General features: G+C 43.5%; 1 protein-coding gene across 1 annotated transcript in view; it reads left to right on the forward strand.

Moving 5' to 3' along the window:
• Nucleotides 1-999: 999 nt before the first annotated feature.
• The window catches only part of ANXA11 (annexin A11), a 55,165-nt gene continuing 39,924 nt past the window's right edge, over nt 1,000-16,240 (forward strand). The window contains exon 1 of the mRNA XM_032786383.2: nt 1,000-1,325. The gene's annotated coding sequence lies outside the window, so the exon portion shown is untranslated. The remainder of the gene's footprint in view (nt 1,326-16,240) is intronic.

Here is a 16,240-nt window from a genome sequence, read left to right on the forward strand (position 1 = left end):
CAGATTTTTGGTAGCAGTTCAGCTACTTCATTCTTAAATTCCTTCAGAACTCTTTGGGTGCATATCATCCAGTCCCCTGACTCAATCTGTTTAGTTTATTCAAGAGAAGGTGAAGAGGTGACTGCATCATGCTCTACACCTACCTACATGGGGTAGAGATTTCTGATAATAGCTCTTTAGGTCATGTCTACGCTTACAAGCTATACCTATACAAATCTGCCACTGCATGAGCACTCCAACATTATGCCAATGGGATAGAGCTCCCCAGTTGACACAAAACCAGTTCAGCCAGCAGCTGTGGCTATGTTCGCAGGAGAGCATTTCCCACAGACACAGCGCCATGCACACTAGTGCGTATCCCCGTGAAACTTATGTGGCTCAGGGGATGTCTTTTCAGTGATGTGTTCTCACCTGTTACATTTACACCCTCCCTTTCATCCACCATTACTTCTTTGTACCAACCTCTTTGGAGCATGGCCAGGCTTTGTTCTGTGCTTGTACAGAGCTTAGTACAATGGAGTCCTGGGGACCCTATGTACCATGACACTATAAAGAGTAGTAATTATTGTGTGTGTGTGAAAGGATAGGAGTGGAGTGGTGACTTAGTAAAGGAGGGGCTGGCTTCTCAACTTCTAAAGGGCTATTAAAAAGCCAGACCAAACGCTTTGTTCTGACCTACAGTCTGTACAACCTCGGGGTGACTTCACCGAGGTTGGGGAGGGTTCAGTAAGCTGGGAGTTAGTCAAAAGGATGTTGCAAGAAAAAAATTACATAAAATATTCTCGGTTTCCTTTTAGGTTTAGTGACAGTGGAAATGCAGCCTCGTACGTGGGAGACCTCCTGACTCCACATGCAGGCAGGTCAGACCGTAGTTATGCAGCCTATTTTCGGTGAGTTTTCAAGCCCCACCCAGGCCCTCGGGCGTGCACTGCTACCCCTTTGTAACCCTGACCTAACCCGGGAAACCCACGCGCTGCTGCCTGGGCAGCCGCCGAGCGGGAGGAGCAGGAGCAGGAGCAGGCGCTGGAGCTCTCCCGGGTCACAGCAGAGCTCTCCGGAGCACGGAGCGAGCCACACCTGCATTTTCCGAGCGGGGCAGCCCGCTGGGCTCAAGAAAGGTCCGCCTTTCCCCAGGCTGCAGGACGCGCTGTCATGTTTTCCACTGCTGCTGCGGGCGAGTGACACCCTCCTCCCCGCCCCGGGCCCGGCCGAGCCCACAGCGGGGAAGCAGGAAGAGCTCTTGTGGCTCCTCCTCCTCCCCCAGAGCGTCTCGGCTCACGGGAGCAGCGGCCGCCTCAGCTTCCGGGGAGCCCCGCGTCCCCCAGGTAGGAGCCGGGGGTGTAGGCGACTGGGGGCGCCGGGGTTGGCGGGGCCGGGCTGGCAGGCGAGGCGGAGCAGCGGGAGCGGCGCAGGAGCGCCCGCGGCACCTGGACGGGGCTGGGCGGGCTCCTTCCCCCACCCCAGCTCCTCACCCCCTTCCTCTGCTGCGCTCCCAGCCCCGACTGCAGTTCCCGGGCGCGAGGCCGAGCTCCCCAACCCTGAAAGCCCGGGGAGCTGGAGCGGGACAACCAGTCACAGGCCGGCCCCTCGGCTGTAGCGTACCCAGGGTTTCTGGTGTAGCTTGACTGGGGCATTGCTGGGTTGGGACTGCGAACTCCGGGGGTGGGGGGGGGGAGGTGCTGTCTTTCTGTGCCGTGCAGCACCTAGCCACAAAAGGGCTGTAATGGAAATACGTGTCATTTTCACTGCTCGGTAACTACTGCTGAAAGGGCAGGAGGGGTATGTATGTATACGGGGGAGGGGAGGAGTATAAGCTTCCATATTTACATTTCTCCCCCCCCCGTGCACACATTTTCCTACACTACTTTTGGGCAGTAGCCAACAGTGTGATGCCATGTGGTTGCTTCCTGGTATGGTCCAGGAGAGTGTTTAATAAAAATAACCATGTTGAAGTATATTGTTAAATATTACATAAGTCATCCATGTGCCTTTTAATCAGCTGAAAGTGTTTCCTGTTCACCTGAATTCCCTCCAGAATGTTGTCACATTACATGCTCTTCTTAGGTATGTTACATTTAATTTCAGAAAGGGGGAACTACACAAAAACTGGGAGATTAGTTATACAAAAATTAAAAGTTACAGCACTAAAAGTAAAATCCCCTGCAAGCTGCGTGGAAACTTTTAAAAGACACCATAATAGAAGCTCAACTTAAATATATACCTCAAATTAAAAAAAAACATAGCAAGAGAACCAAAGAAGTACTACTGTGGCTGAACAACAAAGTAAAAGAAGCAGTGACAGGCACAAAAGGCATCCTTTAAAAAGTGGAAGTTAAATCCTGCTGAGGAAAATAGAAAGGAGCATAAACTCTGGCAAATGAAATGTAAAAATGTAATTAGGAAGTCCAAAACAAATTTTGAAGAACAAGACTCACAAAGTAATAAAAAATGTTTAAGTACAGAAGTAGGAAGCCTCCTAAACAACCACTCGGGCCATTGGACGATCAAGCATGATAAGGCCATTGCGGAGAAACTAAATGATTCTTGGCATCGGTCTTCATGGTCGAGGATGTGAGGAAGATTCCCAAACCTGAGCCATTCTTTTTAGGTGACAAATCTGAGGAACTGTCCCAGATTGAGGTGTCATTAAAGGAGGTTTTAGAACAAATTGATAAACTGAACAGTAATAAGTCACCAGGACCAGATGGTGTTCACTTGAGGGTTCTGAAGGAACTCAAATGTGAAATTTCAGGGCTACTAACTATGGTATATAACCTATCATTTAAATCAGCTTCTGAACCAAATGATTGGAAGATAGCTAATGTGAAGCTAATTTTTAAAAAGGGCTCTGGAAGTAACAGTGGCAGTTACAGGCCGGTAAGCCTGACTTGAGTACCGGGCAAACTGGTTGAAACTATAATAAAGAACAAAATTGTTAGACACATAGATAATATAATTTGTTGGGGAATAGTCAACGTGGTTTTTGTAAAGGGAAATCATGCCTCACCAATCTACTAGAATTCTTGGAGGGGACCAACAGACATGTGGACAAGGGGGTGGATATAGTGTATTTAGATTTTCAGAAAGATTTTCAGATCTTTGACAAGGTGCCTCACCAAAGACTATTGAGCAAAGTAAGCTGTTATGGGATAAGAGGGAAGGTTCTCTCATGGATTGGTAACTGGTTAAAAGATAAGAAACAAGGGGTAGGAATATATGGTCAGTTTTCAGAATGGAGAGAGGTAAATAGCGGTGTTCCCCAGGGGTCTGTACTGGGCCTAGTTCTATTCAACATATTCATAAATGATTTGGAAAAAGGGGTAAACAGTGAGGTGGCAAAATTTTCAGATGGTACAAAACTACTCAAGACAGTTAAGTCCCAGGCAGACTGCCAGGAGCTACAAAAGGATCTCAAAACTGAGTGACTGGCTAACAAAATGGCAGATGAAATTCAGTGTTGATAAATGCAAAGTAATGCCCATTGGAAAGCATAATCTCAACTATAGGTATGAAATGATGGGGTTTAAATTAGCTGTTACCACTCAACAAAGATCTTGGAGTCGTTGTGGATAGTTCTCTGAAAACATCCACTCAGTGTGCAGCGGCAGTCAAAAAATGTTGGGAATCATTAAGAAATGGATAGATAATATGACAGAAAATATCATATTGCACAACTTTAAACGGAGCATATTCTGTAATTGAGCAGGGACGTGAGATCAAAACAATGTTAAGCAAGAGGATGTTAAGTGGGGAGTTACTGTATATAAATCCATGGTATGACCACACCTTGAACACTGTGAGCAGATCTGGTCACTTCACCTCAAAAAAGATATATTGGAATTAGAAAAGGTACAGAGAATGGCAACAGAAATTACTACGGATATGAAACAGCTTCCATATGAAGAGAGATTAACAAGACTGGCACTTTTCAGCTTGGAAAAGAGACGACTAAAGGGGGATATGATAGAGGTCTATAAAATCTTGATTAGTTTGGAGAAAGTGAGCAAGGAAATATTATTTATTTCTTCACATAACACAGGAACTAGGCGTCACCCGATGAAATTAATAAGCAGCAGGTTTAAAACAAAAGGAAGTACTTTTTCACACAACATATAGTCAATCTCTAGAACTCATTGCCAGGGATGTTGTGAAGGATTTATAACAGGGTTCGAAAAGAACTAGATAAGTTCATGGAGGACTGATAGCCATTGATGGGCAGGGATGCAATGCCATGCTCTGAGTATCCCTAGCCTCTGTTTGCCAGAAGCTGGGAGTGGGTGACAGGGGATGGATCACTTGACAATTGCCTGTTCTGCTCATTTCCTCTGGGGCACCTGGTACTGGCCACTGTCTTCTGACAGGATATTGGGCTGGCTGGACCATTAGTCTGACCCAGTATGGCCATTCTTGTGTTCTATGTTCTTATTCATGATGGGAGGTGCGATTAGCAGTTTGTGTAGATGTGCTTATGCTAGCTCTGTTTGAGCTCGCATCTAAACATAGCGGTGTGTCCATGGTGGCACAGGCAGCCACTTGACCTGGAGTACAATCCTTCCTGACCCCCTGGCTATGTACTGGGGTGGCAAACCTAAGCTGTCATCCATGCCACTATGGACACGCTGCTGTCTTTTAGGTACTAATGTGAGTACCTCTGTGTGATCTGGGAGACATGTTTCCCAGCTCAAATGTACACATAGCCAGAGAAACAAACTGTCAGATGAATGGGAATCCTTGCCATGAGGTGGAGCATATAGGGCAGGGGAGGGCAAACTTTTTGGCCTGAGGGCCACATCGGGGTTGCAAAACTATATGGTGGGCAGGGTAGGGAAGGCTGTGCCTCTCCAAACAGCCTGGCCTCCACCCCCTCCCACTTCCCGCCCCCCTCAGAACCCCCAACCTATCCAACCTCCCCTCCACACCTTTGTCCCCTGACTGCCCCCCTCCTGGGAGCCCCCCACCACAAACTGGCCTCCCGGGATCCCACCCTGCCCCCTGACAGGCCCCCCAGGACCCCCAACCTATCCAACCCCCTCGTTCCTTGTCCCCTCACTGTCCCCTCCTGAGACTTCCATCCCTAACTGCCCCCCCCCCCGGACCCCACTCCCTATCCAATCATCCCTTCTCCCTGTCCCTCCCCCTCCTGGGACCCCCAACCCTGGGGACCCCGCCCCCTATCCAGTCCTCTTGCTCCTTGTCTCCTGACTAACCCCCCCCAAACCTCCACCCCAACCAACTGCCATCTGTCCCCTGACTGCCCCCTGGGACCTCCTGCCCATTATCGAACCACCCTCTTCCCCCACCCCCTTACCATGCTAGCGGCAGGACAAGCTTATTCGAAAGCCTGGGAGGTGGGCAAGTGCAAGCTGTGCTGCTTCTGTGGCGGCATGGCTGCAGGGTTGAGGGGGAGGGGCTGGGGATTAGCCTCCCTGGCTGGGAGCCCAGGGACCGGGCAGGACGGTCCTGCGGACTGGACGTGGCCTGTGGGCCGTAGTTTGCCCACCTCTGGTATAGGGGATGGATCTAGTGTGTCAAGGGGGAATTGCAAGTGATGCTTCAGGAAGTGAGGGGAAACTGCATTGGGGAAAAAAAGACATGGGAGTGTGCATGTCGGCTCTTTCCCTCAGCCCATGAAATATATAAATACAACTGCCATTGAGTAAGCCATCGGAAATAAATGTCCTAGACCAAACCTTAAAATACATATAAGGCTGTTTTCTCTGTTTACAGTGGGGTCATGCCAGCGGAGAGCTTGGCCTCATATCTATCTCCTTATTGAGCCAAGGCAGAGTTCCCAGACTCACTGAGGTTCTTGTGGAAATCCCACCTGCTAATCCTATACCTAGTAGTCACCAGAAATCCTGCATCATGAGAGCTTGTCATGCTGTCCTGCAGTGGCTCAAGAGCATAGATACCAGTGTCCGGGCAGACTGTTAAGAACCAGGGCACAAACCCCAAATTGGTTCTGAGTTCTATACTTAGATTTCACTAGCCAATTACCAAGTGTAAATTCCTCAAGCACTGTACTAGCCTTAACATTGAGTCATAGACAGTCCCCTGAGGTACTCCGATCTGTCTTGTGATAGATGGTCCCTTACACCAAAAATCACAACAGTATTCAGATTACTCCCAGTCCCAAAGGACCAGTCCCTTCCCTCAGTTCAGTTGCACCAAAAACAATGCTTATATCCAAACTTGTAATAAACTATCTAAAGAGTTACTAACTAGGAAAAGGAAATAAGTGTTATTTACAAGGTTAAAGCAGGTAAACGTAGATAAACTCAAGTGGGTTCCGATCTTAAGTTTCCAAAAGTAATAGAAATTTTTATAAGCAGCAAACTTTCTATGTTCTTTAGTACTAACCTACACTAAGCACGGGTATTCTTTTGTTTATGCTTAATTATCTTTGCCCTTCAGAGTTCAAGCAGCATAAAAGATACAATTCCTCTTTGCTAGGGCTTTTGATTCCTTCCCGCCTTCTGCAAATTCAACTATTGGGAGGAATTCACTTGCACTTCTCTGGGGGAGGGAGGAGCAGTCAGCAAAGTCTTTTGTCCTCTTAGGTTCCACAATGGTTCGTCTTGTGGAGTTGGCCTTCTTTTCTTGGCCAGGAGATAGTTTCCAGCAGGAGGTGTTAATATGTCACACTCGATGCTTCTCTTTTGTCTGGTGACTTACAGTTACAAACACTTCAATATTGCCTTATAACTAGTCAAGCAATTAAAAAAATTAATTATGATTAATCGCATGATTAATTGTGCTGTTAAATAAATGTTGTTCTATTATTGTTTAAGTATTTTTCGGTGTTTTTTTCCCACATTTTCAAATATTGATTTCAGTTACAAGACAGAATAAAAAGTGTACAGTGCTCATTTTACATTTTTTGCTTACAAATATTTGCACTGTAAAAACTAAAATAAACAGTATTTTTCAATTCATCTCATACAAGTACTATAGTGCAATCTCTATCATGAAAGTTGAACTTACAAATATAGAATTATGTACAAAAAATAACTGTATTAAAAAATAAAACAATGTAAAACATTAGAGCCTACGAGTCTTATTCAGCCAATTGCTAAGACAAACAAGATTGTTTACATTTATGGGAGATAATGGTGCCCCCTTCTTATTTACAATGTCACCTGAAAGTGAGAACAGGCATTGACAAGGCACTGTTGTAGCCAGTATCGCAGGATATTTCAACGACTATGCCAGAGGACATGTGTCCATGCTGATAACGGGTTCTGCTTGATAACCATCCAAAGCTTTCAGATGCCACCAGCAGAAGGTTGCTTTTTCTTTTTTTGTGGTTTGGGTTCTGTAGTTTTTGCATCGGAGTGTTGTTCCTTTAAGACTTCTGAAAGCATGCGGTACCTCATCCCTCTCAGATTTTGGAAGGCACTCCTGATTCTTAAACCTTGGGTTGAGTGCTGTAGCAATCTTTGCATTTTGTCAAATCTGCAGTGAAAGTGTTCTTAAAATGAACAGCATGTGCTGGGTCGTCATCCGAGATTGCTATAACATGAAATATATGGCAGAATGTGGGTAAAACAGAGCAAGAGACATACAATTCTTCCCTAAGTAGTTGAGTCACAAATTTAATTCAAGTTTTTCTTTTGTTTTTTTTAACAAGCGGCATTAGCATGGAAGCATGTCCTCTGGAATGGTGGTTGAAGCATGAAGGGGCATATGAATGTTTAACATACAGTATCTGGCACGTAAATACCTTGAAATGCTGGTTACAAAAGTGCCATGCAAATAAGCAGTGGGCAGCATTCTCTCTTGTAAGTGTAAACAAGCTTGTTTGTCTTTGTAATTGTCTGAACAAGAAGTGGAACTGAGTGGACTCATAGGCTGTAATGTTTTACATTGTTCGTTTTATTTTTGAGTGAGCGAGATGTGATAAATCGATCTCTGATAGATCGATCGCCTCCCGCAGATCCGGTGAGTAATGTGGACGTACCCATAGGCTCTAAAACTTTACATGATTTTGTTTTTGAGTGCAGTTATGTAACAAAAAAATGGTAAGTTGCACTTTCACCATAAAGAGATTGCACTACAGTGTTTGTATGAGGTGAATTGAAATATACTAGTTCTTTTATCATTTTTACAGTGCAAATATTTGTAATAAAAATAATATAAAATGAGCACTGTATACTTTGTATTCTGTGTTGTAACAGAAATCAATATATTTGAAAATGTAGAAAAACATCCACAAATATTTAATAAATTTCAATTGGTATTCTATTATTAAACAGTGTGAGTAAAACTGCGATTAATCACGATTTTTGAGTTAATTGCGTGAGTTAACTGTGATTAATTGACAGCCCTACTTATAAAGTGAGATATTAATGCGTACAGCAATTTACAAGCATTTCATAACATCTGAACACTGAATGTGCTTAGAATTCTAATACCTATTTTAATAATACTAACACACAGGTGAGTGAGATGGATTTCAGCTATGTATTTGTTAGTGTTCATTTGAGACATGGGGACCTTGGTGTGAGCTATCTGGTCTGCCAGCATCATGGTGTCAAAACTATCAAAATGATTTTCTGAAACGACATTTGTGGCAAAGGTTTAAAGTCATCAAAGCATCTCTGTATGTAATATGATATTTAATGGGAAGCCAGTGTAATGACTGTGTTGTTAAAAAATAGTTTGGGGGTGGGGAGGAGTGGTATTAGCTTAAAAATCCACTCAGCGATTCTTTGCCTGAGATTAAGCCCACAGAATATTTTATTTACTAGTTCATAAATCAGCCAGTTATGGTAAATGCAGCCTCTGGAGGACCATTTACTATCTGGTAGCATGGGTAAAAGGTCGCATGGGATGAAATGTAATTATGATCCAGAGATGGCAAGAGGGAAGCTCTGGTCAGAATACAGATATGACCAAAGGTGTTGGTCAGATGAGAGAGTAGCTGTGATATTAACAGAGTGGCTGACTCTAAGGGCCAGGCCCTGTGTTCTCTTTAGTATGGCTCCTTGGTGCTGCATATAGGAAATCCTGTGTCAGCTACAGGGAAATTCACAGATGGAGGCTTATCCTGAATTAAATCTGAAAGTGAATAATACAAGTGGTCTTTCCCTTTTTATTTATTTTCATATCAAATCATATTAGTTTTACACTACTCCTAGAACTTTATTTCTCACTGTGCTGCTTTGTACATCCAATGTAACGCTATAAGTATTTAACTGCAGTATATGAGCTATGTAGAGAAAAGATGGAGTCTTGGCTGCTGGTTAGGATCACTAAGGCTCCGTGTTCTTGGGCTTGTAAAATAAGCATAAAAGTTAGACGTTAAGGTAAGAAAAGGAGTTTAAACATTTTGTCACTTCTTGTTGCTTATATTTCAGAATTAATGTCCCCTGTAACAAGTGGGGTACTAGTTTGCCCCTCTTTCAGTTATTGCATAAGCTGTTTGCACACAGAATATGCTAGGAAGGTTTTTCAGCAAACCATAAGCACTAGAAATGTAGTTTAAAAAAAAAAATTAGGTGGTGGAGCACAATCCTGTGGCAAATATGGAGTCAAAGGAGTCTCTTAGTAATTCATGGGTAAGGCTCCGTGTTTGTCATGGAAGTCACGAATTCCGTTACTCTCTGTGACTTCTGCAGCAGCCCCATGCGGCTGGACCAGGAGCTGCCTGAGCAGCTGGGACAGCCCCCAGGTCAGTCACACTGGCTGCTCCCCAGCAGCAGGAATTTCGGTGGGGCAGGGCTCAGGGCATAGAGTTGGGGCTTACCTGCGGGAGCTCCTCTCCCTCAGTTCCCCTAGCTCCACGTGCTGCTTTTGCTGACAGCCAGTCACCGCCCCTTTGGGCATTGGGGGCATGGGGCAGAGTGGAGGCAGCACGTGGAGCTTCCCAGGAGCTGGGTAAGGAGCAAAGTTGAGCCCACCTCCCAACACCCGTGCCCCCCCGCCCCCGGCAGCAACTCCCCCACCCAACACCTGTGCTCCCCTTTCCAGCACACGTGGTGCCCAGTTTGTCGGATATTTTTAGTAAGTTGTGGACAGGTCATGGGCCTATGAATTTTTCCCTGACTTTTATTAAAAATGTATGGCTAAAATGTAGCCTTATTCATGGGACCTACCTAGAGGCAATGGGACCACAAATATGCAAGGAGATCACCTGCAATAAACTCAGCTTTGTCATTGCTCTGCTGAAGAAAACGATCTGACATCTGGGTCTGGACTTTGGTAAGACACAATAGCACAGAGAGAACCTGTGAAAGAGAAGATTGGAGCTCAGTGTCATCAGAATAACGATGATGATTCAAATGTACAGGCAAATATCTGAAGTTTGATACTAAACACCAGGGTTCTCAAAACAGAGCCTGCTAGATTTTCTACAATATACAGAAATTATATAGGAATAGAATACACAGGTAGAACTAATAAGTAGTGTTCTGATGCTTAGGTGATTGCCTTCACATGCCGTTTATAATAAATAGTATTGATGGAGGTAGTCCTTTTAAATTATGGTAAAACACCACTATTGACCCCAGCATCTCAGCTAAATGGTTTACTGTTGACCTGAACAACAGAGACCTTACTGTCTTTTTCAGCTTCTGATATTATGCAAATACTGTATTTCCCTTCTTGTAGCTGCCAGGGTGAAATATCCTGCTGTGCTGCAGGTATATAGGTAGTGAAAAAGGCAGCAGTAAATATTTACAATGTATTGCTTCCACTGTTTTTCCATCCCAGTCTTAATTTCGGATTCTGCCCTCTGATTTTTATAAAGCTTCCTCTGACCATTGATATAGAGCTAGTTCTGTCAACAAGTTATCTGTCTTTTTAAAGGGAGGAATCACATGTGATTCAGGTATCCAGGCAGTAGATATCTGCTACAAGCTCGAGAGCTGGTCTCTGGTGCATTAACCCTAAGAGAATTTGTATCCATATTACTGCAGAAGCCAGCCGTGCGGCAGCTGCACTAGTGCTAAACAATTGGTGTAGATGCGGCTCAGGTATTATGACATGAGAACTTGGTCTGAACAGGCTTTTGTTTCATGGTGGTAATAATACTAGAGCCCTGTCTACACCAGTGCCTATCTAGTGCGTGGCAAAAAGTTTCAGGCAAATAGTTTTAGACTGAAAAATGCAGTCCCAGTGGATCCAAAACTGTGCTGATTTCTTTTTAATACTGCAGAGGGAGGGGGTGTTGGTGTTAGCCCGGTGGTTGGGAATTCTTGCTTGGGGTTTGGTAGACAGAGGTTCGAATCTCCCACTGTGAAACAGACCCAAAACAGACTGTTTTGATTAATAAAAAATTCCAAGAACATTCAGATTCTGTCTTCTCAGCTAGGCATTGGATTGTGATACCACATTCTCTCACTGAAACCACTGAACAGCCATCATATGGGAACAGTGGAAGATGATCCTTGGATACAGAGTCCAGGGAGTTCTGAGGCACAGTTTTAGTTTGTTCCATTAGAGCAAAGGTGGGCAACCTGTGACCCATAGGCCGCATGCAGCCTATCAGGGTAATCTGCTGGCGGGCCGTGAGACAGTTTGTTTGCATTTACATGGCCGCCCGTAGCTCCCAGTGGCTGCAGTTCACCGTTCCTGGCCAATGGGAGTTGCGGGAAGTGGGTTTTGGTTTGGGCTGATCTTCAATAACATTGTTCAGCCTGCACAGTGTTATTTATCAAGGGACACTTCTAACCTGAAAACCACATTTTGTCTGTAAATATTGTACCTGGGATTGTTACAAGTACTAAATTACAAGAACCCGCTAAATTTGACAAAACTTTTGGACATAATCAGACTGGACACCTGTAAAGTCAGCCGATTTCTCCATTGCTGAAAAGACTTAAAATTGATGGAACAATTTTTTTTTAATAGTAACGATAAAAATCTGGAGATGATATGGCAAGGAGACTGTCTCAGAAATGGTATGTTTAGGGTTAAAAGGATTGTATTGGTAAATGTCAGTAAATGTTGATTTCACCATATATGCACAAACTGACAACGTTTACAGATAGTAAAGTAAGAAAAATGTTGCTTGGGAGCTTGATAGGGTCAAAATCCAATAATTTAGACTTTTAAATTAGGCTTTTTACGAATGGACAAGCAAATGAATAGTGAAAACAGATATGGTTTGTTGACTTTAGGATAATATATATAAAATATATTCTGGCACATGATGTTGTTGATTTGTTTTAATGGTTAATAAAACTTTAACTTTTTGAATCTCAGTGTCTGTCATCAAATAGCTATCTCCCAGGCATAATTTCATACAACTGTTAAAATTTAAATTGATAAAATAAAAAAGCTTAAAATGAACATCAATATCTGTTAAAATTATTCTTAAAAATTGAATTCTGGCCAGTGTTTTTATGTTAAAGATGTAAATTGACCATGTTCTTTTCAAAATTGTTTTGTTGATTCGACAGGTGCTGATGGAAGGGTCACATATTGTAAGGGTTGTAGCACTTCAGTGTAGACACAAGCTACAGAAGCAGGAGGGGTTTTCCAGGTAAAGTAAGTAATCTACCTCCCCTAAGTCAACGGAAGCAGACAGTGTAGCACGGTCTACAATGGGTTTTTTTTCTCACCTCTCAGTGATGTAGTTAAGCTGACTTAATTTTCTAGTGTAAACAAAGCGTTGCTTTCTTTTAACTACCTTTTGACTATTTTCGTAAAATTTTAATTACTGTGGAATGCATAGATTTCTGATTTTAAATACAGTTAACTTGGTGCCTGTGAGGAATTAGTTGAGGCACAGCAGTAACTCTTTTTGCCGTCATTAATGAACAAAGCTCATAGTCAAAGTATGACTATTGAATACAGTACTTTGCATGTTGACTTCCTGGACAATTCAGCACCTGAGGGAGTTAAGTATGTAGTGACTGTTATTACACTAGTCTCCATAAAAAACTGTTGACTGATTATATGCAGACTGATAGTTAACTGTGTTTTGACCGTGGCCTTGCCAAATCTAGCTAGCTTCTTACAGATGTCCCAATATTTAACCCTTTGTCCCGCATCCCAATCAATGTACGATCGGGACAAATGGTGTCCCGATACTCGGGTAAGGAGGCGAGTGGGAGGGAGGCGCTGACCCTATGGGTGCTCCAGGGCTGAAGCACCCACGGGGAAAAATTGCAGCCAAGTTTCCTCCTCTCCTCCTTCTCCCTCCATTCCCCCAGCATGCTGCGTCCCTGCTCCTCCCCCCTCCAGCACTTCCCGCCGCCTAACAGCTGTTTGGCGGTGATTAGCGCTTTTGGGGGGGAGGAGGAGCAGGTACGCAGCGCACTCGGGAGGAGATGGAGAAGAGGCAGGGCAGGAGCGGGGACTTGGGGAAGGGGAGTGGAATGGGGGTGGAGTGAGGGCAGATGCTTGGGCGGGAAGAGGCCGGGGGTGGGTGAGCATCCACCTGACAGAGGGAAAGTCGGTGCTGTAGGGGTGAGTGGTGGGTGAAGAGGTGAGGGGCGAGGAGGCAAGTGGTGGGTGGGGGACTGAGGAGGAACACAGCAAGCCAGTGGCAGGCCGGGAGATGAGGAAGGGCGAGGTGGGGAGGGGGCAAGACCTAGGGCAGAGTGGAGGCAGAGCCTGGGAGAAGCGGGGGTGGACTGTGGGTGGGGCTGATGGCACCCCAGTGTGTCCTAATATTTTAGTGTAGTGAACTGGTCACCCTACTTACAGAGCACATTCATATATTTGTACTGCATAGGTTTCACAAATACAGCTTCTACTAAGGTCTCTTCTAGCCAGTATTTCTCAACCAGGGGTATGCAGAAGTCTTCCAGGGGGCACACCAACTCATCTGGATATTTGCCTAATTTTAAAACAGGCTACATAAAAAGCAGTAGTGAAGTCAGTATAAACTAAAATTTATACAGATTTGTTTATACTGGTTTGTATACTGTACAGTGAAATATGTATAAGTACAATGTTTGTATTCCGGTTGGTTTATTTTATAATAATGTGGTAAAATGAGTGAGTAAGCAATTTTTCAGTAATAGTATGTTGTGACACTTTTGTATTTTTATGTCTGATTTTGTAAGCAAGTAATTTTTAAGTGAGGTGAAACTTGGGGGTGCACAAGACAAATCAGAGTCCTGAAAGCGGTACAGTAGTCTGGAAAGATTGAGAGCCACTGGGGTTTTCCATCCTAGTGTGTATGAGACTGTCTCCTTAAGAGCTAGGTATTGCTGTTGTAGTTTTCCCCTTCTTTTGCAGTCTCTGGAACAGAAATACAGGTATTTGCAATAGAGGTTTCGAAAGGCTTTTGTATTCTTTTTTTTATTTCCCCAAGCTAGGTGGAGAGAATTCCTGAATCCTTAGACCACAGAGGATGGCAGCTACATTCTCTAAGGCCCCATCTTATAAAGTTTGTTATACAACAAACAGTAAAGAAGGCAGGGGTTTGTAATACATTTAGACATCTTAAATATGACACTGTGTTTTCCTGTGTTTGTGTTTTCATATCAAAGACAAGGGCAAGGTTATTTTATTGCTGTTTGACTCTTTGAAAAAACCTACTCAGAGTAATTAAGACAAAAAGGCTAAATATTAAAGGCTGAAATTTTGCAAGGTTTGGGCTGTGTTGGACATATGCCCTTTTAAAATAGAATATTCTAAACCTCTGAGGAGTAATTGAACTCTGAAAAACATCCATGATATTTGTATGGAGGCTGTTTTATCTGTTCTCCAAATGACTTTATAAAAAATATTATAATTAAATCATAACCATTCAATTGAATCATATATTCCAAGAGCTCATAGACTTAATTTGATGTCAGCTGAATTTGTTTTCCTTATGCAAACATCTTGTTCTTACAGTGTGTCTCAAAGCAAGTGTCATAATATGTGTATTGTCAAAAATGTTTTATTGACTGAAAGTATAAGAAGCATTTCAAAATGAACTACCATGGTGGTGCTACAAAAGGAAAATGATCAATCAGGGATGATTGTAAACTGAGAGGTGGAATTAATTGACCTTTTGACACTGGGTGGGGAAGTTAGAAGCTTGTACAGACACAGTTAAAGGCTGTGGTGTGTGTTGTCCCCCAGTATGTATTTAGAGACTTATTAATAAACCAAGAGCTTGTCTACGTAATGCTTTAGTCCGTACTTGAGGAGTCTAAATTTTAGGGCACTCCAGTGTGTTGCACAACAACTGGCTGTCGTGAACTATGCTGGTATTCACTAGAAGTTCTCTAACGAGCATTAATGTTATCCCTCAAACCCACAGGGACTGAACTATCCCAAAGAGCACAGAACACAGTGATTGGGAAACAAATGTTCAGCTGCTTAATAATGATACAAATAATACAGGATTTTTGGAATTGAAACCTGGATTTTTCTGTGGATATAGCAATCGAGCTGATGATGATTGGCTGCTCCATATCATGCTATTTAACATATTATCCCTTCCCCTACTCCTCTGTAATCCTAATGCAAAGTTTCCCTTAAAAATAAGCATACAGATGTTTTCTTTCCTTTGCCTGTGATTTCCTCTGACTTAATGCTGGTGAATGGTGCTAGAGACTGTGGTCCTGCATATATCACAAAATGTGCAGTGGCATAGGTGCGGATGTTTTTGTATTGCTCCTCCGTCCTACCGCTGGGCTGATCTGGAGGAATTACATCCATGGCTGAGAAACCAGTTCAGTCTCCAACTCATTCAGTCCATGACCTTTCCTGAGAATGTGGGTGTCCCGGTGGTATGATATTGATGAGAACATGGGCTTACCTTGCCCATTTGTTTCACATAGATTGAAGTACTTTGACAACTGTTGGGCAGTCACTACCAACTGTGCTAACATAGGAGGGACCTACTGTGAATCATCTTTAAAGAGTCTTGGTGTGGAGCTGCTGAACTGCTCACTTCATGAAATCAGCCTTTGAAACTCCACGGTAGTCCCTTTGAGGTCTCCCTTGAACATATCGTGCATTTTTTCTGAGGCACGTGGTGATTCGCAAGGTATAGGTGGTAATTCAGAAGAACAGTGATTTGTCAAGTCCCTTGTGGGAAATGCAGAATTCTCACTAACCACTGGTAAAAGAAACCTTTGCTACTTCAAGGAAATAGATTAAAAAGGCAACAGTTGGTTACTGTTAAATATGGTAGAACTCTTTTCTTTCCTTTCTGTCTCTATCTCCACCCTGGATGGTGATACACTTGATTCAGTTGTAACAACTGAAGACTGAGAATAGAACTCCAGTAATTTCAAAATAGCATGGTAACTTCCCTAGCTTTACTCAAGTCCAAAGGCAATTCTAG

The sequence above is a fragment of the Chelonoidis abingdonii genome, chromosome 15, assembly GCF_003597395.2.
Source record: "Chelonoidis abingdonii isolate Lonesome George chromosome 15, CheloAbing_2.0, whole genome shotgun sequence".
Lineage (NCBI taxonomy): Eukaryota > Metazoa > Chordata > Testudines > Testudinidae > Chelonoidis > Chelonoidis abingdonii.